The following is a 22,577-nucleotide window of genomic DNA, read 5'->3' as shown; positions in this document are numbered from 1 at the left end:
AGCAGAATCAGAACTACTCTCTTACCGGACAGACAGCGTTACCAACGAGGTGGTTTCAACTCGAATTCGAACTTTGCAGAAATTTTCGTGACCGTCGCGTAATTGGAAGCGTGCCGTTCGACGCACAATTTTTGACTGATTTGTCGGCAGCCACTGCCGTCTACTTATCAACGGATAACGCGATGGGATTCCGCGTACGCTCGGGGAAACCCTCGCGGTTTACCTTCCGCCGTCAGCTAGCTTTATTGTCCTCGTTTCGTCGAGACAAAGAATACACGAACGTTCGAGTATTTAGAACAATTATTCGCTACCCGAGCGGAGCCTAGTACCTGAAAAGTCGCTCGAAATCGGCTCTTTTTTATTATGCCACGCGCCAACGAATTCTTCTTTTTATTCTTCTTCTTGTACGATAGTGTAGTAGAAATTTGCACAATGTTATTTACGTTACGTGGTATGTGGTCCCTTGCCCGACAGGTCAATTCTGCCGTTCCGGGGCGCCGCTAGCGTGCGAAAGGATCCGAACGGAGCGACAGGTCTATTTTTACAGTTTGCGACGAGACGAATAGCAAAAGTAACGCGGTCGCGCGAAAAATGGGAGCGTTTCCGATGAAAAAAGAGGCTCGGAGGCTAAAAGCTGGAAGCGAAGCGTTGCCGAGCTGTCGGATCCGCTCTGGCCACGAACAGTCGCTTCCTTCCCGCCCGTGAAATTACAGTGTTTACGCGAATTAGATTTCGGTTTCGGTAATTTTCAGTTAATAACGAAGCGAACTGGCCAACGAACGAACGAGCATTAAGTGCGGCTTCGAACCCATTAATGTTATTATAATGCGAAAGGCTACCTACGCGTTCTTCCCTCTTTCTCTTCTCTCTTTCTTTCTATTCGCATCTCTTCTCTTCTCTTCTCCTCTCCTCTCTTTCTTTCTTCTTTTCCTTCTCTATCATCCTTGTCCAGCCGTACAACACGAACACGAATGCACGTCGCAGCGCGCATTCGATGTTTAATGGCAAAAGCCAACAAAAATGAGAAGAAAGTCTCGGCCGAGGCATAGATCTCGCTTATCGTTCGCATTACGGTCCCAGGCTACCGGCATTATAAACTCATTTCCGATAAATCGGTTCGACTAAAAACCCGATGGCTGAACCCCCTCCTCGGCCTTTACTTCTTTTACCGGCTGCGCATCGTTCCGTGCATCGCATCATCGTTCCGACGGAACCATTTCATCTGGGCCTCCGCGAGGAGTTCGAACATCGAACAGTTGGTGGGAATTAGTTTGATAAGCGCTCGCAACGCCGTAATATACCCTCCGGCTGGCAGAAACTGTTCGAGAATGCATCGATCAAAAATCCCGATCCGATAAGCCAGAAATCATCTTCTATCGTTCAACCACTTCCGAGTACGAAATGCTTAAAAATTACTAGCTTTCGCTGCCGTCGCACGAGAAGCCCCACTTGAGACTAACCCGGTAAAAGTGCTACAAATTAATGTCCACGCCAAACAATTACAATTTCGGTAGACTCGTCATCTTTGAGACGGACTGTTGGCGTTTTTGCTTTGAAAATTGCTCGGGATCCCGTCGATCCCGTCGATCCCGTAGGCCGGATCGAATTTCGATAATGACGAATTAAGAGACAAACGGTCTCGGCGAATTTCATTAGGCCTGCGACGACGACGACGACGACGACGACGACGACGACGACGACGACGACGACGGCGGCGGCGGCGGCGGCGGCGGCGGCGGCGGCGGCGGCGGCGGCGGCGGCGGCGGCGCCGGGGGAAGACCGGTTCGGTTCGACGAGCGACCGGGTGCGAGTCTTCGAGGGCCGCGTTTGCAAATTGCGGTGGGGAATTATCAGTAGCAGCTTGTAAGCACGAGGCGGAGGATCCTTCTGGGCCGTGGTATGCCGAGGTATCGATCGCGCGTGAAAATGATTCTGGTCGTTACAAGCGAATCGAACGCTGTTACATGATCACTCACGGCGTCGAACGTGCCGAAGTGTGGGCTCGTAGGGATCATTAATGCGGCAAGGTCGGTGAAAGGAATGATAGCTCCGTCCTCCTCCGTGTCTCCGGCTCTCCGTCACCGTGTTCCCACTGTACAAGCCGACTCAAAAATGATCAAGAACCTGATCCCTCGAGAGGGATCGATCTTGATTCGTCAGGGCTTTGATCGACGAGCCCCGCGATCATCGATTCGCAGCGATCGAACCTTTTGCGGACAAGCAGTTTTTCGAATAGCAAACGTATTTTCTTCGGAGAACTGGATTATGGGAACACTCGAAAACATTTCACAACTGCGCTAAACATCTCGAAAAATCCGAGCAGAAGCAATCGGGGGAATACAAGGTGGCAACTTGGATCTCCCGGCAAGAAATTAGCAATTTTTAGCGACTGCTTTCGCAGGCCACGTGACGGGGAACCTGGCACGTTGATTGGCGCGCCCCTTGGCTGGTTTTCGAAGGGAGATCCGGGGGCCGGTAATCGAAGTCCGCCGCGCGATAGAAAGTCGATCGCGTTAATTGACTCGTCGTTAATTCATCGGTGGCCGCCGGGAATTTACGATGTTAATTTATTTCTTCTGCGGTGCTGTTCCACGGCCGTAATATTGTATCGCGAATGCCCGATTAGATGCGTCACGCTCGATTAGACGCTTCGGATGGAGCGATTTCCGACGGAAAGGCGGGGAGATTAAGAGAGAGAGAGAGGGAGAGAGAGAGACAGAGAGAGAGAGAGAGAGAGAGAGAGAGAGAGAGAGAAAGAGAGACAGAGAGCGTGAACGGCTCGAAAATCTGCTAGTCATTTCACTGTCATATTTGCACGCTACTATGCGCGAGAATTATAGCAACACACACAGGTGTTCGGCGACGCACACGTATAACCGCGCATTAAGCTCCGCGCATTACGCGTTCCGTGCGCATACGATCGCGATTTATGGGCATACAAATTAGCGCGGCGTAATAAACTAATTAGCCGACTCATTGAGGCCGCTTGTGTTTCTCCCGCGGACGTGTTTTAATGGCCGACTCTCCGCTTAGGCCTGGCAGTAGCGCGAACATGAAACGACGGGCTCGCGTGGTCGAGGTCTCGAGAATTTTCCACGACTTTCTTTTCCGAGCGATTCTACACGCTGGGAAACACTGTTACACGTACCGAACGAGCATCGCTACCTTGGTCTGCTTATTTTCGCCTTTGGGTCTGAAGTTTACTTCAAGTTCGACGGAATTTGGTGTGAATAGCGACGGTGTCAGTGGCGCGACGAAGCAATGTTTGTTTACTCGGGAAATTAGCTGGGAGCATCGGAGAATAAATTATTTTTGCCAATTTCTACCGTAGTATCTGTAGTGTCTCTTTCCGTAAAAAATTGTCTACGTTAATGAAAAATCTTGAAACTTTCAAGTATCATTCTTCTCTTCGTGTTCGTGCCTTTTTATCGCCGCCCATCAACAGAAATTCATTTGTAATGTGTAAGCGGTAATACCACACCGCTAGCGCACGCGATTACGAGCGTTAACCATTAGAACGGATGGTGGTTATTATTATTATTAGGCTGCGGGTGTTTATGCAAATGAACAATTCTAAATGGTAATTTGTAAACAGGAAAATTAAACAGAATCGCAGGTTTTCTGGTTTTCCTTTTAAATGTACAAACTTTCAATTTTTACCGATGAGTCGGCTATATTTTTGCTGAATTGCCAGCCTTCGTATTTTCTTTTTCAGGCAGGCTTCGGAAGATTGTAGATTCGTAAATATATTGAAAAATTTAACGACATTCTCGATTCGATAAGGCGTTGAATTTTGCCCATTCATCCAATCGTCGTTCACTCGATCTTACACAATGATTCATAGATAGAAGCACTGCTCTTTCGATTTCTTTTCCGTAGTTTTAATGGTCGCTTGTCAGATAAAAACGTATTATTATTGCTACTCCATTCATTTTACTTCTAGGCAATCTCTTATGATTCATCGAGAAAGCATTGCCCGCATGTTTCAAACTTGCACAGCTCGTAAAAAAACCGAGTTATGTAATTATACGATTAATTATACATTGGTCCGCCTGTTACATTCCCCTGTTTAGTAATTTAACGATAAGCTATAAATTTTTCCTGGAGCCTCGATCCAAAGTCTGAATTCAGATATCTACCCTGTTAACTGTCCATACGTGGAACATAAATGTCACGATTCTAATTGCGGAGGGCATGGGTGCAATATTTTACGATGGTTAGGCTTCGCGCAACGAACTCTGTTTATCAACTAAATATATCATTGAATTATTTATACACTTGGGATCGACGTTCTCTCGCGGCTGGACTCTACGTTCCGAATCTAAACTATCCACCATAAATACATATATTTTCACCGCTAACTTCCCCCTTTACGTTTTCCCGCGATATCCTACACTTTCCACGAGCTCTACCGAACTGGGTCGATAGAGTTTCAATCGAAACTGCTATGTACGTACAAACATTTACAAACATTTCAACCCTCGACCCGTGCCCTTCTTAAAAATACCAAGTTCCAGCACTTGATAAACCATAATACTCGAATACATAATGAAGTATCGAATATCCGGAAATATCCGTGGGTTCTCCAGATGGCTGCACCATAAAATCGGCCATGTTTCCCCACGGTGCCGAATCAATCCGCCATTGTTGCACCCGAGGATGCACCTAAGCCGTCGAACCAGGGAACCGAGACACACGGGGCCCGGCGCGTTACACCGAACGAGGTGTTTTTACATCGAATCATACTTGCAAATTCCCGGCTAATAGACGCATCAATGCATCCTGCGACAAGAACCGGCGACGGTCGGACATGTTCGATCCGCGGGCACGATAATAACAAGCAATTACGAATTATCGGCGATCCCTTTTTAGCCGGTGGCTGCTCGCCAAGATAGCGGCCACCGATAACGACGGATATTTACCTTCCGGACGCGGATCTTCTGCGTTTCACGCCCCCGCCTCGCTCGTCTGCTCGAATTAATTAGCCCCCTCCTCCGTCCCTCGTCTCCCACCCCGAATCTTTCGGAGGATCCCCCCTTTCGCCGATAGTAATTGCAACAATGAAGAAACCCGCGGAGATTGAAAGATGTGAAAGCGAGATGAGGCGAGAGCCGTGTCGGGACGAGGCGAGGCAGAATGATGGGGGCTTATGGGGGGCTAGGGGGGTCCACATGCTGGCAGAACCGCTTCCATAGGTATAACCACTATATTAGCCACGTAACGTAACGTAACGTAACGTAACGTAACGTACTATGGGAATTATCTCTCCGAGCCGATCGTAAGAAGTAATTAAGTTGGCAGGAACGAATCTTTCTTATTTCGATACGCCTCGAATCGCCGCGCCGCGCCGCCGCCGGTGCTCGATGGTTTTCCTATCCTGTGCGCGGTTGTCCACTAGCTGTTCAATTGTTTTATTCTTACTGGCTAATTAACGTAAAGGCCTTTAATAGCGGAGCAGATTTCTGAAAGACTGCGGATCTTTATGCAAAATAAAAATTCCGAGTTTCTAAGAAACAGAACTTGTATTTCTTCTGACAGTTTAAATTGTATTGTCATTTATTTCTCTTTGCTATTAATGTTTTCTATTTGATCTATTCATTTTTCTTATAAGCAACAAATGTTACAGTTCACTTGTATTGATTCTGAACTGCACATTCTTGCTTCGAGATCACCGTGTAGCGTGCCGCGACCAAGTCGATGCAAATTCAAATATCGACACGGCAGTCGATCGACGCCAATTGCTATGCCTTAATGGCGAGCTTACTGTCAACGCGCGGTAACGTTCAATTAACGCGCTAATGGAGCGGATTACTCCACTGGTCAGAACCTGGCTATACTGGGTGATTATTTTTGCGCGGCAACGTAGCGTTATTTTGTGTCTTACCAGACCAGGCTGAATAGACGGATTAGATAATATTTAATTAGAAAAAACTCTTCCACGTCTAAACAAAAATTAAACGCATTTTACGACGAGGGATAAAGTGTATTTTACGGCTGAGGGATTCTACAACAAACTAATAAAACGGTGGGGAAACTTCTCGAAAACAGAGGCTACCGCATAATTGATTAAATAAATGATTTCCGGCACGAAGCTACAACATATGTAATCGTTTGCAGCAAAACCCATTAAAATTTCCGCGCGCGTAGCAACGATAAATCCGATTGCGCAATGGATCGGTTCACGGTTAGATTCTTCGACGAACGACTTGCGAGTCGCGATTTCTCGGTGAAAGAGGATCCCGAGGATCCTCGAGCGTCTTCGGGACAAATCGATTTTGATACTGTTTGCGGAAAAACATGTTCCCTCTCGAGGTTCCCGGAGCCCGTCCACCTTGAACGCTCGGCGTCTTGTGTCGAATCGGATGCCGACGCTCGCCTCTCGCGATAAAGGAAAGAGGGATTAATAATAATTATAATCGGCCCGCGATGGAGGCGAGAGGTTTGCGGAGATAATTACTTTTCAAAGGATCGACACGAACAGCGCCGGCACGACAACGTGTACCCGCGGATCCGACCCGCTTTCAACGCGCGAACCCGTTCACGAATCAAACAAACGATTCAATTTGCAGGCACACGCGATTCGCCTGCGAATTGTCTGTGAACCGGCGAATCGGGTTTGCCGATCTACGATCTCTTCGTCGGAAAATATTCCCTCAAGGTTCACCGACCAAATTCCCTGGCAAATCTCCAGGAAGAATATTAATTGTACAACCTCTTACCTTGCAATTTCATTGAAATTTAATTTAATTTTTTCAATCGACTACCCGTTGAAATTTTGGTTGTTCATGAAAATGGGCGTTCAGTTCCAAGGCTAAGGCAGTCGCGATAGGTCTGGGAATCGATTATGGTTACGTCGTATGGTAGTACGTGGCTCACGAATTCGTTTCGCTTCGAACCGAGTGAAAATCAGCGTTCGAAATCGCAAAGTTGGAGAAGGCTCGATCGACGGCGCGGCAGCGTCCGATCCGCGAAATCAATTAACCGATCGGCAGATAGGGTCCCGAGGCACGATTTGTCGACGTCAGGGAAATCGGTAGATCATCGATCACTCGAAAATCAAAGGAACCTATCCTCGATCTGTAAATAAAAGCCGAACGGCGCGCGGTAGGTAGAGACCCCCGGTTGCCACGCGAATCTGTTGCGCTCTAGCGAACGATGTTAATGATTCTCATAGAGCACGCTCGATCACCCCGTACGATGTTTGCAGATGATGTCTGCGATCGACGATCTTCGATCGATTCGATATTGCTTTCCGATTTTATTCAGCGCCGCAACTATCAGACGAGTTTAAACGGTACGATGTGCTTTCGATTTTTCATTTTCTGTTCATTACTATCGGAGTTCGTTTGTAATTAATTTATAATTGATACCGGGTGAATTATGATCAGTGGATATTGATCGCAGTCTTGTGGATGGTCATGTAAATTAAAATGATTATGGATTAGAGGAAATGGACATTTTTTTTCCGATGAAATAGTCGAGGATTTAACGCTGGAATTTCGCACCAGTTGATTAAAACGAAAATTTTCCTCGCCGAGCATCGAAGGTGGCGTTTAGGGGAGTAAAAGGTAACTGAAACGCGATAAGCCGGGTCTCGTTCGATTAATCGAGGGTCGTGGACGAGAGGTCACGATTTTGACGCGAGCCCCCGTTACGTCGCGTCGGTCGATCGTCGATAACGAACGATCGTTAAGCAGAAATAGAGAGAAAGAGAGCGAGCGAGCAGGAGAGAGAGAGAGAGAGAGAGAGAGAGAGAGAGAGAGAGAGAGAGAGAGATAGGCTGAAAGAACCGCGCGGTACGCACGATAAATCACGCTCCGGCCACCGATGTGCAATTTACCGGCGTACTAACGTAATTGCACGCATCCTAATCTACATCTAAATACACACATCCACGGGAACCACACACTCGTCCCGTCATAAATTGTTGACGGCGAGAGTTCTCGTTTCTTTTTTGCGGATCCCCGCGCCTCGGTTCAACGTACCTTCACCGATCAACGGATACCTGTTTCGTGTAAACCTCGCCCGTCGAACATACTCTCTTATCATTATCCGAAAGAAATCGTTAAAAAGTGAACACCGGGACACCATTCTATCTTGCCGCCGAGTATATGGAACACGTCGTTGATCTGCTAATCTTAGGGGACGTGCAAAATCGACATTTTTAATCACTCTTTATCCGACATTTTTATTCCGCTTTTATTCGATAGGATACAATCTTAATTCGAGTTAGTCTTTACTTTGTTGCCACAAGAGATTCGAGTCGAGTTAGTCTTAAAATCAATCGTACAGAAAATTCACTTTTACGTACTCTCTAGTTCGTCGATACAGAGAAGAAACGTATTCGTAGTCGGCCACACCCAACAGGTGTGATCAATTAATTACAGAGAACGTGTGTTAAGTTTTGCTAACAAAGATCAAAGTAACAATATTGAGAACACACTGCGGCGTGTTTTCCATTATTTTCCGGTTCCCGCCGCAGTTCTGAGAATCCCCGTGTTCTCAGTCTTTCAAAGAGAAGGATAGCGTTAATCGTTGACGGTGACGAGACCGTTGCTGCCATAAGTGCCACGAGTGCCAGGTCGGCGAATAAGCAACGCGGAACGGCGAAGCGCTCGTCCGTTTTGTTTCTCTTTCTCTGCACGCGTGTACCCGCGGCCGACAGACGGGACTTAAGTACAATCACAATTATCCACGGCAGTTAATTATCCACAATGTCACCATTAATTACTAAACTGCATCTCGTTCCCCCTGTTCCCCGGCTCCTAGCGCCGTGGAAAATTGCATGCTTGTACGAAGGCGTCGCGTTGCGTTCGCAGGGGAACGAATAAAAACGAAAAAAAAAAAAAACAAAAGAAAAAAGAAAAAGAAAAAACGGTTTAATGGAAACCGATAATTAGTCGCCGCTACGACGATAAATTTCATAGTTACGCGAGTCTGATGCTTCTTGCCGAGCTCGCTTATTACCTAACAGATCGACTGACAAGATCTGTGGGTAATGTCGGTCCTGCGCAAGTGTTGCATCCTCTGTTAACTCGCTATCCGAAATGCACCGACGACGTCAGAGTTGTCGGACGATTTTGGGAAAATTATAACAGGATGTACACTTGCCGAATACACCGAGTTGCATTAAATTGTTCCTAAGCGGTAAAATAAGCGGGACTTTTTAAAAATGCAATACAGCACAGAATAGAATCAAGTTCAGCATTTCTCGCGCGGGCGCGAACAACTTTTCGAGGACACGATTTCCTCGGATGAGATCATTTCCTCGCGCGGGTATCTTTCCGAAGGATCGCGGCGCGTTTCCCGCGTTGCGAAATCCTTAAAGCGAGCATTTCGCGGTATTCGGGGAGGAGAGTAATTGCGGCGGTTCGAGGCGGTTGGCAGGTATGCCGGAAAGAAAAGGAGACACGCGAAACACCGTGAACGGTGGTGGCGAACGCCAAGGCAAAGCGAGGCGTAGAGAGGAGGCGAGGCGAGGCGAGGCGAGGCGAGGCGAGGCGAGGCGAGGCGGGGCGAGAGGTGAGGAGGGCCCACAAAGAAGCGGGGCTCCCCTGTTGATTAATGGCAGGTAATTACCGTTTTTTGTCGTGCTTGTAATTGTTAATAATTGAACGTAATCGTAATGCCTTTTTAATCGCATTAGTCGTCGCGGTGGATTGCGCAACGAAAAAGAATCGTTCAACGTTCTCGCGGCCGCTTCTGCGGCGACATTTTCTGCGCCGGAAGCAAGCCGCCAACCCGTCATCCGGTTTTTCAACGTCCGGAGAATTATCGCGCCACACCGCGATAGAAACCCGAGCCCTGCCAGTTTGCCCGCTCGCCTTCGATCCAACACGATTCGTAGTTTTACACGAAATACCAGTTTTCCCGAAAATTCTGCGGTATTAACAATCTTATTAAAAAATATATAGCCAACGTAGCTACGCTAGAAACTGTCTATAACACGCAACCATACTTTTCCAGTAGGAAATAATCTTTTTTGTTCGTCTAAGGCCTAAGGTGAGCAAAAAAGGAAGGTAGGCAAACAGAGGGAGTTGGGACGTCGCGTCGTCGATAGCGATTTTCTGCGCGGGGTACAGTTCGTCCTCTTTTTTCTGGCACGTTCGAGCCGGGTCCGGGCACGACGACGACGTCGAGGTGCGAGGGAATTATTATAGCTGCACGGCGGAAGTGCATTATTCGTCGCTAGGTTTTTTGTTCTGCGGGAGCGAGAGAATAATAACAGCGTTGCGGGACGGTGCACCGGGGCGCGAATAAAAGGATGGCTGTTTTGCATAATTGTCGAAGCGTATACCGACGCGACGGTGTAATCAAGAAATGAGGCAGCTTTTTGGAAACGGCCGGGGCAAATTTCAGCTTGGCTGGGCCGCCTCTCCGCCGATCTGGCTCATTAACTGCGATCGGATCGGTGAATAGAGAGCGTGTCCCGCGAAAAAGAAATCGGCAACTTCATAATTTGCTTTTATGCGCAGCCCGGGCCTCGCCTCGCCTCGCCTCGCCTCGTCTCCTCTTTCTCCCTTTCAACGGGTTCCACCACACCGCGCGGCTCGTTTCGTTTCCATGTACCAATATTACGATACTTCTCTCTCGATCGTCCGGCTAAAATCAATCCACTTTCCTACCCGATATTTCCGTAATTAATACGAGCTCATAAATTATCGAACAACCGCCGCGGAGCCACTTCATTAAATCGTCCGTGCGCGCGAGAACACAAACACACCCGCATGCTTGTACACCTGCACACGCATAAACTGTCTCGAGGAAACCAAAAGAGGGAACGAGACAGCGGTGATCAGGTTTTCTACCGGTTTTCCAAATCCACTTACGCATCGTTATGTCGTATACATCGCGAGTCGTCGTTTCTTTTCACCGTGGATGAAGTCGTTTGATTTATGTGCGACGGTTAAGGCCCGATTACTCTACCTCCTCGATGCTTTATCTAGCCATCGATCATGCCCGCAAGAAGCGCCGCGCAACAGCATTGTGTACCCCGACGCAAACGAATTAGGATCAATAACTATACTTTGCGTTTCTTGTCACAAGAGAGCCACCAGTACACGCTCGGACAGCTTCCGAGACCCATTACCGGCTGAAAACCTACATCCCCCGGGCATCCGGGGACTCGCAATGCTCGCGATACCCTCCACGAAGTCGCATAATTTCCTGCGATGCCACAGATCATCGTTGGAACACGGCGTTGTTCCTATATTCGTCGCCGGAAGGCCATTCGAACGATCGTTTCCTCGCCAATGCCGTCACCTGTTGCCCAAGATGGTTTTTACTCCGTTGCGTCGCGTCCGATCACCTCTCTAACGTCGCGGTAGTAGATTTCGCGCCATCTTGCTGTGAGATTTTTCTCTCCATTGCTTCGCAATTATTTCTACCGACTGTAGTTTTTCATCTTTACTTCAAATGAAAATAATTTCCACTGCTCCTGCTTTTCTTTGGTGGAACGAAAGGTCCACAATTCAAAAGGCATTACAGCGCCTTTAACCTTATTCGTTGTTTGCGGGACTCGTGTCTATTTTAATTTAATGTACCTCCATAAATGCTAATTTCTTAAAAGCGTCGCTCGTACACTGTTACCATAGCAAAGTCTCGGCATAAATATTTATTGAACGTTTTACTGCACGTTTTGCTTACGAACATTTTATCCTGCATAAAGACTCGGTTGCCACGCGAAAACGTTCTGCGTAGGTAAATTAGTATGAGATACACATTTCTTTTTCCAACGGTTCGCGAGCGCCTCGTGCAGGTGAATTTAATTAACTATTCATAGGAGGTACGTAGCTCTCAGCAGACGTCTAGTACAATTAGCTACCCTCCGGTAAAACAGGTTTTTGAAAGTTTTTCTTTACGAAACGACGCAAGCTCGCGTGAGCGGGAATTATTATCTCCACAGGCAGTAACGTTTAAGTAAATGTTGTCACGATTAATGTCAAAAGAATCTGTCCCGTGGACGCAATAACACAAATCAGAGGAGAACCGGACGAATCGACTGTACAAAATTCGAAAGGCGTGCGTATCAGACACATCGTGACAAGGCGCCTAGATGTATTCCCTAGATCGTTTCGCGCGATTCCAAAGGAATTCTAATTAACCAGATCGGCGTCTAGAAGCCTGACGTTAGCGTCCAAGATGGCGGACCGGTGTTATTAGAGGCTTTTTTCTCCGGCTAGAGGAGACGGTTACCGAGAGAGCGAGCGAGAGAGAGAGAGAGAGAGAGAGAGAGAGAGAGAGAGAGAGAGAGAGAGAGAGAGAGAGAGAGAGAGAGAGTGAGAGTGAGAGTAAGGGAGGAGAGGAAGGGAGGAAGGCTGGCCGAGGCCTGCAATTATTATTCAATTTCCGTAACTGCGCTTATCTTAATTCGATGTCACAATCGCGCGGGCAAGTTTCGCTCCCGTGTGCGTGCATCCAACGTTGGCGAGCGCTCCCCGAGGTTTCTCGCCAATGGCCTTTCCCTGATTTCTGTTGTGCGCTGCAACCAGCTTGTGCACGATGCACACACGCTGCACCGCATCGGCAAGCACAAACCGGTGGAATAGTAGCTGGTGCTCTGCTGCTGGTGCTGCTGCCACGCCGCCGTTTCAGAGGGTCGCAATTAAAGCGCATTAGTGCACGCCAAGACGCGTCGCCTCTTCGGCTTGTGTGTATGCAGTTTGCGCAGGCAATTTTCGAGTCGACGCCACCTTGACATTCTTAACGCCGCCGTTCCCTCCTGTTTCTACGCGCGAGAGAGCTCTTTCGTCAGCTTCACGACCGACAGTTCTGCCAACTCTCGGTTTCGTGAACTTTGACATTCGAGAACGTCCGCTGCTCTGCCGAAGATTCACCGAGAACAGTCTCCCAACTCTAACTTCACGAGAATCGACCAATCTTTGTACGTAGTATAAAGAATCTCGACAGTGCGAAAACAGTATTTTTCTGTTTGGTTCGACGTCTCAACGATTTCAACGTGTTGTATCGTTTTCGACCGTTTAAAATCGACTTGGACAATATTTTCTAGAGCCGGTAGCGTATCTTGGAGGCACAAGCTTCTCGAACTTGACTGAAAACGGCTCTCGGATAAGGATCTTGGCGGTGGTCGCGGCGGTTGTCACCGTTTGCGACGACATGCATCCTTTTAATCGCGTTCCGAAAGCCCGCCGAGCGCATCGAGGCGACAACACAACCCGCGTGACCCTTGACGGGTTTCCATGGGTCCCATGGGTCCCATGGGTCCCGGCGCGCCGGACACACCGGCGGAGGCAGCGGGAATAATTAGTCGGGGTAGCCGTGAATCGTCGTTAAGTGTACAACGCCAGGATATCCTCTCCAAGTCCTCCGTAAACGCGGGGGACCGAGGAGGGACACACCGACCGAGAGAGATATATATCCACGATACACTCGTGACATTTCGCCGAGCGAACGCACACGCCTGCGACAAACATTTAGATTCGATCTACAAAATTGTCGCGAGATAATTACCACCACCAGAGATTCCCGGGGAACGGCTGACAAATCGTGTTAACTCCTGATACGAGGTTCGCTCTTCGGATCTTGTGGCGACTTCCTAACAATTTATTAATTACGGTACCGCGGGACAATTAATTGTTCGTGATGTCGTCTTTCGCGATTACTCAAATTGTACAATTGTTTCCTGTCAGGAAATTATTTTGGTACATTGTTCGGCATAATTATGGGTTGTAATTAGACCGCGTATCTTTGAAAGAAGTTGAAACTAATAAAAGAGATATGGCTGTCCTATATTTTGATCGCACAAACGGGCGGAGCACGTCAATCGCGAATCCGATGTTTCGCGTGCCTCGGTAAATTGGCAATCGGAAAAATAGAATTCTGGTGGCCGAGTGTAGCAGCGGTGGTCCATCGTTCCGTGGTCCTGATCCGCAGAAACGGGGCCGGACGTCGCAAAAATTCCCAGGAGCGCAAGTTTCCGATTCCAATTCCATCTCTCGGGCCGCAGTTCCTTTTCTTTAATCTTCTCCCGCGGGCAACTTCTTCTCCCCTGGTTCGTGGAACCCGGGAGGATTAACCCGTCACAAGATTCGGTGGAGGAGACCAATTTAGTCTCTGCTTCTCTCTTTCTCTCTCTGTCTGTTCCTCTCGTTCTCGTCGGTTTCTTTCCGCCGCGAAGCGGATGGTCGGGACGGCCGATCGACTCCGTTGGTTTCTCTGGTCGTCGAGAGAGCAGCAGCAGCAGAAAGAGAGAGAGAGAGAGAGAGAGAGAGAGAGAGAGAGAGAGAGAGAGGGCAGGCCGGGGCTTTCAACGAACCCGGGTGTCGGGTTCTCGGAGTTTCACGGTGGTTTTCGTGGCGCTATCCTGCCGCTATCTGGAGCCGCGGTAATGTGCTTGCCTTGTCCCCGATTAATCCGAGTCCTCAGGACCACTCTCGACCGCAGATATGTGCGTCCGCGTCCTTCGACGCAGTGGCGGCCCGGACGCCCGATCTTTTTTTCCTGGCCCGACCACCGTTGGAGAGGAATCCGACCACGGCGGACCCGCGTACTTCGAATTTGCCGAAACCCCGGAGACGAGATCATTTTATCGACTGTTCGCGGACAAAAGCCACAGCCACCTCCGAACGACCCTCCGAATCCGAGTCTTCCCACAGAATTCCTTCTCCGGACCTCTTTACGCGATGACCGATCGCTTCGACCGCGTTCACTCGATTTTACCAGGATGGACAGTCGAGATTCGATAACTTTTTCAAAAAGTTGTTCAACTTTTGAAACAGGAAAGTCCTGAATAAATTTGCTTGGAACTCGGCGACCCGTTAAGGGTTAATTTTACAATTGAACCAAACTTGTCGTGTGTGTCGACAAGGTCCACCGGATCTGCCAAAACGGTAGTTGGCGGTCACGGAGGTCGTGGACGAGGATGACGAGGATTCGGAGCTGGATTATGCGCGTCCCGCGGCGCGGCGTCGCGTCCCACCTCACGGGGATCGTCGGATGTTATCTGTGACGAGGAATGTCGCCGTAGGTATGAAATACAAATAAGGACTCGCCGTCCCCTACGCTTTGAATTAGGATCGGGAACCTTTTAGATGTTATCTAAGATTGGCGCACGCCGAGCAGAGCCACGCGCCAACGGTAACAACACCAACAACACACAGGGTCCGCGTCGAAAACGCGAGCCCCGCTAATTAACCGATCCATCGCCGTTTCCAGGCCTCGAATGGGATCCGCATAATCGCCGTCCGATCCGGAGATACCAGTCTAAACCCGCTCGTGGTTGATCCTTCGTGCCCCCTCCCGCCACAATTTTCGACATATTCGAAAAATTCTTTGACACTTTGGCGGATTCGCGGAACCGTATCGAGCGAAAGAAAACTCGACTTTCGGTTCGCGGAAAGGGGCGCGATCCGAGATAAAAATTGTGGGCAGAAGACGCGAAAGAAGAAATCGAGCATTCGCGGCACGTTTTCGCTAGAATACACGGGGGCCCCGGGTTTCGGGGGACCTAACTCTCGTTATGCGGGGTCCGTTTCGGAATTCGTTGGCCACCCATCGGGTGGTTGGTTTCCGCTGTCGCGAACGAAAGGCTCCCTCGGGCTCAAACGAGGATTGACTCGTCGCGCGCGGATTCCTCCCCTCGGAGAAAAAGAAGCAGGACAGGGACGGCGGCTTTATGTTAAACGAATTAGACACCGGAATGCGTCGCCTCGATGAATTGCCTCTACCAGCACGGGCAAAAGGCTCGTTCCCGTTCCCGTTCCCGTTCCCGTTCCCGTTCCCGTTCCCGTTCCCCTTTCCGTTCCCGGAACCCTCGAAAGGTATGCCGAGATACGTAGAACCGTGTCGCGACAGGGGATGGAGCCTCCCCTTCTTCTGTAATTCGATTTAATTGCTCGCGTGTCCCACCGCGATCGCCTAAATCGGCTAGATCGCCGAGATCTGTTTCGTCGTGGCCGTTCCGCGATCCTGTTCTTCGATACCGAACCTTCTTGCCTTCCCTTTGCGTCCCGTCGCGTCGCTCGAAGCGGAACTCGAGGTCGTCTCGGAAACACTTTGGTTGCGTACAGTGCGTCGCATCCGCGGGGATTTTATGCACTCGTACATCGAAAACCTACCTTCCATTCTCGATACGTACCTACAATTAGTCTCTTGCGAACGAGAAAAGTTGTTCGTCGGGGAGGGACTTTGGAGTTTAGCAAACGACTTGACGGATCGCCTAACCGCGTTTAGAGTGCCCCGCGAATTCGGGTCGCGGTCGATGCTCGCGATAATGAAGCAATCTTCCGAATTACCCGGCTCACACGGTTCCTATCGCGCCGCTGTATCTTTCGCAACATAGTCGCCGCAAGGAACACACGGTTTTACGACTTATCGCTGGTTTACGCTCGCAAATAGTGCTTTGTCCCCGACATTATTCTTCCATTCCGGCGTTGAACGCATCGGTGCACACAGCCAGTCCCCGAAGGCGCACCGCGGTGCATTACGTTGAGTCACGCCGCTCGTTTAGACGTAACAGGATATTCGAAGAAACGAACGCACGCGGTTTTAGAGACCGTCGATATCGTAGATCCTCGATCGTGGATCGCTCGTTCCGACCGGCGCGGCGAGGCGAGGCGAGGCGAGGCGAGGCGAGGCTCGCGCCCCGGTCGTCGTTCTATCATTATTATCGTTTTATTCAATTTATTACGCTGCGCGCGAACCATCTTTCGCGTGGTCCCAACCATTTCTCAGTTGCGGCTTCGAGGATCCAATCTAATGCAGTTGAAATTTGCACCATTGCACTTGAATTACTCGAGAAGTTGATCGAAATGAATATGAGAATGCGAAATATAAAACCGGTGAAACCCGTGGTGTGTCGATGATTTCACCGGGACCCTCTCCTATCGCGGAAGCGATCGAGAAACGAGAAAATTCGTGTATTTCACGAACAACATCAAAACCATCGAAACGACGACTTGAACCCCACCCAAATCATCGCGCGCAACCACACACAGCACGTCGTTTTGCCCAGAATCCCTGCTACCAACACGAGAAACGACCTATCGTCGATCCCGCTGCACCGCTACTCGATTCCCATGTTCGGCCTCCGTGCACCGGCCACGCGAATCGTGTCCGAAACCGCCGATTTTCCTCTCCAGGCTTGTTTCGCTCGTCTCAATTTCCTTCGGTGTAGGTTCTCGGTTTCTCGGTTTCTCGGAACGAGCGTAGAAACACGCGATCCTCGGGTCCGGAGAGTAACGCGATTAAAGGTGTATCGCGAGTTTCGTCGAGCATGCGGCGCGGCGTAGTGGTTCGAGCGAACGTCTTCATCAAGGAAGACTACCAATCGAGATGCGTGCTGGTGGACAAAAACCGGGCCCGGTCTGCGAGAGGCGAGCAACAGCTCCCTTCGGAAACGGTGAAGGAGAAACGAGAGACGAGAGACGAGAGACGAGAGACGCGGGAAGGCAGGAAACAGTGGACACACGGAGAGAAGAGTCTTCTCGGCTGGAAAGCTCTTAATGGCACACCGGCGCGGTGGACGATCGAGACGACAGTCCGGGGAACAATTACCGCAAAACGACGACCGTCCGGCTGGAAATCGGTGCGCACGATCGGCGGGGATCGGCAAGATCGGCAAGAAAAGATCGTGTCATCGCCGATGGCGCGCGCCTCCCTCTTTAATTCATGAACCGAGCAACAGCTTCGCGATCCGATCGGCAACCCGATAATCTTACCGGCGACTTTCTTGCGCCTCCGTGGAGACCACGGTTGGGGAATCCGCGCGCACCGTCCTCGCTGTCCTATAAGGTTCCGACACCGAGGAAGAAACTTTAGCCGATTCCCCGAAGCCTGCCATGTTTAGGTCGAACACCTGTGCGGACTTTTATGGACGCCTTCCCACTCGGGGAACGGTCGCGGCCGGTACCCCGCTAACAGAAAGAAATCGGTGCCCCGAGTGTCGCCAGAAATGATGCATTAAGTGCTTCCGTCGCTCAGGACCAACGCAAGAACCCTGTAACCTGTGTTTCTTGCGGAAACCTGCCCCCCCCCCCCGTGGGTCGCCTCGGCTCAATTTCTCTACGTACGTTTCTTCGCTTCATCTACATACGTAGATACTTGAAATCTCATTTCAAGTCGAATTTGATTTACATTAAACGGGGATGATCTCCAAAGAGCAAACCAGTGTTTCGAACCGATCGGACGGAAAGTCAAAGTGTTAATCAATTAGGCGAGCAGCGGCTCGGCTCCGGTTGATCGCGGAGAGCACGCGGAAGCGATAACCGAGCGCGCGCTTCGTTCGTTTGAAATGGGAACGACGATATCGCGTCTCGTTACGCGGCAATTAGCCGAGTTATTATCATTGGTAGCATGAGCGTTGGTTATTTTTCGCACTCGGTCGTCCCCCGCGTAATTGCGAATTATGCGTGCGCGTCGGATCGCCGGGCGTTCATCTCTCCGGCGCGGCGCTTCGTAAATTAATATGTTTATGATCGCGAGCGTGCGAGTGGATCGCGAGAAAGAGCGAACACGAGCGCGCACGAGCGAACATACAAGCGTAGAAACTGGCACGTGTGAATTGGCTCTCGGCCTCGCGTACTATACCGGCAGCTTGTTTTTCATCTGTTCAACCAGCGATTTATGCATTTACATATTCCTGCATTAGAAATGATAATGAGCGGTGCACATGCGCCGATCCAATGCCACTTCGAATACACTGTTGTACAGATAATGAAATTATCGTACGCGCTAGCCGTGAAAATTGCGAATTGCCACTACCGCTCACCCGTAAACGTGTCCTGCGTTTTACTCAGCTCTTTCGTACGTTAGAGAAATCATCGATGTTTCTATCCTACGTTTTAGCTCGAACATTCTTCCCAAACGAACCATAATTTTATCGTATGCAGCATTCAAAAGTAACAACGGAGATTATTCGTTTCATCGACTAGCCGGACAAACGGCGGGTTTTCTACGGATAGGCGTTCCCAGGTCGCATTAACTCAACGAAACACCTGTACGAGGCTCGGGGAGGGTTCTCTCTCGCATGTTTAAACTCAATTAGCCACGAAAATTCCATTTCCTCCGCTCGTCATCGTCCTACGCATAGCCGGCGTCTTATGCTTGGTTGCATTCCTCTCGATAGGAACACAGAAAACACACACACACACACACACAGAGAGAGAGAGAGAGAGAGAGAGAGAGAGAGAGAGAGAGAGAGAAGAGAAAAAGAAGAGAAAAAGAGAGTCGAACGCGTTGGTACACGAGCGTTTGTTAATGGGCGAAGCGCAGCTGTCCGTGAAGGAAACTGTGCGATGAACCCTGACCTTCTTCCGACCACTTTGCCTCATAATTGCTGGATACGTTGCCTCGAGCCGACAGAAATGAATTCACCTTTCCCGAAAAACGGATAAAACGTTTGCGAGGATGTAAACGCCGTGTTTAGGAGCGAAATTGATCGACTGAGCTGTCCGATGCGTTTGCTGAATGTAGTCAATCTTCAGGATTCATTTTAACGCAGAGGGAAAGAAATGTCAAAGTTGCTCCTGTATTCCGGAATTAAAGTAGACCATTTTTATTTTCCATAAAGATCCATTGGTCTTCGTTAGAGTTCTGTATCATGTTTTACGCGAAATCACGGATATTTGCGGTGAAAACGGGCTGCTCCGTGCCGCCTTGGGCCACAACAGTCTGCGAGTACTCCTAAGAAAGATTGCCTTTTCTTTCACCGTTTACCGGAAGACGGAGGAATCCTCGCGCGCAATCCAGTGTGACCAGTCGACGGATTCGCGAGGATTCGCTGGTAAGTATTCGCTCGATAATGAGAGTTCCTGTTAACTCCTGGCAAATCGATGTTTTCGGTGTCGGTGTACAGACGCGGCAACAATAACCAGCTTCTGCGGTCGCGACGCGAGAAAAACGTCCGTGCTCGTTCGAGCACGGAGAACAGCTTTATAGCGGCGTGAATTATTTACTCTCGCCGAGTTTTTCGACCGAATTGTTATCCGCCGTTGGCGCAACGCGTCAAATCGTCGGCCAGCTTTTGCTGGCACCGCGCCACGCCACGCCACGCCACGCCACCGTGTAGCGGGGCAAGACAAGGCGCACAGCGCCCCGCGTTAATTAGAGCATAAACTTATTAAACGTACGGAGCCGGCCGCGCGCGAAATACGTGCTTATAATTGTTCGGCGAAAGGAAAACGCTATGTCGGTCATTGAAACTTCTTCCCGTCGGCGGTTGCGGAAAAAAAGCGTTGTCCTGACCGATTCCGTGCGAGCCTAATCGATGAACAGTGCACCGGAAAAACGTAATGTAGGCGCACGAGGCCGTGTAAGCGGAAAGTGCATTAGAGGACGAACCTTAGGGCGTACCGATCTTTCAACGCGTTGGCTTTCATGCGAATTTTAATGCGTTTCGCACAAGTTTTTTCTGCTTCATTCGTAGAAGCGATCAACGCTGTTAATAACGATTCGTTGCCACTTGATAACGAAGCTCTCATCTTACAGTATAATCTAGTTAATGTCAGCACGTATAAATTGATATACAGTGGCATTCGTATGATCCGATATAGAAAAATATTATTTTGAAGAGTGTCCGAAAGCAAGAAAACCACCTTGCGGACCGCGTAGGGCTGAATTCTCTCAACAATTCCGGACTGCCTTCCACATATTGTTCCACAATCTATGCATCAACGTCTAGGGGCGGATTATGTTGTAGCAAGCAAGCAGGCTCGTTTCGTTAACAGTCGTCCAGCTGCGGAAAAACTTGTGTAGGGCATGCGGGCGCTATCGTGGCTCTCGAGCAGATACAAAACGTTTCGACGCGGTGCTGCGTGTTCGCGTCGGTAAACGTTTCGCCAGCCCGATAGAATAATCAATTAGACGGTCCCGCGTCTGTACCCCTATTCGAGATAATTAATAGCGCGCGGTGCTCGGTGGAAAATGCCCGTCTCGCTTTCAGCTGGCGACGACCGTCGGAAGACGCGAGGCGTCTCGTCGATTGTCCGTCATTAAATAAATTATCGTCGACTACGGACATTGTCAATGCTGCAATCACGCCGCGCGCTCGAACGGTACTCGTCCGCTAGAAAACGCAAACGAGAAAAATGCGCGCGGCGGGAAGCGATAAAAGGCCGGCAATATCCTTAAACAATAACCATAATCCGCGGCGGTTGGTTACGACACGTTTGTCTTTTATCGATTACTTTGCATAAGTTTTCAACTATAAACGCCTAGTCGTAAGAGAAGGAAAGCGACAGAGAGAGAGAGAGAGAGAGAGAGAGAGAGAGAGAGAGAGAGAGAGAGAGAGAGAGAGAGAGAGAGAGGGGGGGGAGACACACGTTGTTTAGTGCCTACGATCGTTTCAACCGACCGTAAGGTGAAAAGAGAGAAAAGGAGGCGCAGAAGAGAAAATAGAAAAAAAGCTGCCTCGCGACAAATTGCTTTATGGCATCGGCCGCGACGGCCGCGCCACGCTATACATCTCCGCGTCGTAAACCCGCGTTATTTAGGGCTTCAATTAAAATTTTAGCCGGTCGAACGGGTTCGAAAAACGACGAGCTTTCGATGACGGACCCGTGGAATCTCGTCGGATCCTCTGTTCCGTCGACGATCCGTCCCCGGAGTCCGCTTTTTTATTCAAACACCGAACTCGTAATCTCCGTTGTTTTTATTGCGACGATTAGACGGCGAGGCGAATCTTTATGCAAAATAATAATCATCTGTAAATTACATATTGCGTAGAGAGTAACGACGCCCACACAGAACGCTTCGAGAATCGTTTCTGTGTGTTCGGCAATAATCGAAAGAACGTCGAGCGAAATTGCGAACGAAATCGCGTGAACGTTTGTCGATCTGCGCGGGGTCTATCAGCGGGGCTATTAATAAGCGAAATAAATTTAGATAAGCATGGGAATGCTCGGTTGGGTCAGCGGTAATCGAAGATCGTGAGAGGGAAGAAGGAACAATGAACAAGGGGGGACGGGGACGGGATACGATGGTGATTCGATGACGCGAATCACGAAACTCGGTCGTTGCCAAGGATGCGAAATGGTAGAGACAGCTGATATACATGGGATAGGCAGTGCCGGAGTAGGGCAGAAGAGGGCACCGGCTTTGGACCAGGGGTTGTCATTAACTGGGAGCTCACTCGAGAGATAACCACTACCTGCCACCATACCGGGGCTCATTTTCCTCGCTATCCCCCCACCCCGATGCTCGGCGGATCCACAACTTGCTACGGCTCATTACAAAAAGCACGTGAGCCCGCTGCTGGCTATTTATTTCCGAATGGTGCATATCACTTTTCGTAATGGGCCCCGCGAAATTAAAAGTATGCCCTCCGGCACCGAATCGTGCATGCATACCGTTGCATATCGTACCGGCAAGCCGCGTCAGGGACCGATACGCGCCCTCCTCTCCTTCTCTCTCTCTCTCTCTCTCTCTCTCTCTCTCTCTCTCTCTCTCTCTCTCTCTCCCTCTCTCCATCTGTCTCCGTCTTCTGCGCGCGCTGTCTCTCTCCTTTTTTCAGCAACGCTTTTTCTTCTTTCTGTGTTCCATCTGCCCCTCAACCGTTTCGTGCATCCTCTGGAATAGCGCGCTCCACGCATGCTCATTTTCAGTGATTCAATTTCCATCGG

General features: G+C 49.6%; 1 protein-coding gene across 1 annotated transcript in view; it reads right to left on the bottom strand.

Moving 5' to 3' along the window:
* LOC143362695 (homeobox protein aristaless) overlaps window positions 1–22,577 on the bottom strand; it is an 84,135-nt gene that overhangs the window by 18,775 nt on the left and 42,783 nt on the right. The window lies entirely within an intron of this gene.

Source organism: Halictus rubicundus, chromosome 17 (genome assembly GCF_050948215.1).
Source record: "Halictus rubicundus isolate RS-2024b chromosome 17, iyHalRubi1_principal, whole genome shotgun sequence".
Taxonomy (NCBI): Eukaryota; Metazoa; Arthropoda; class Insecta; order Hymenoptera; family Halictidae; genus Halictus; species Halictus rubicundus.
The sequence above is the reverse complement of the archived record's forward strand: the minus strand, read 5'-3'. Positions and strand labels throughout refer to the sequence as shown.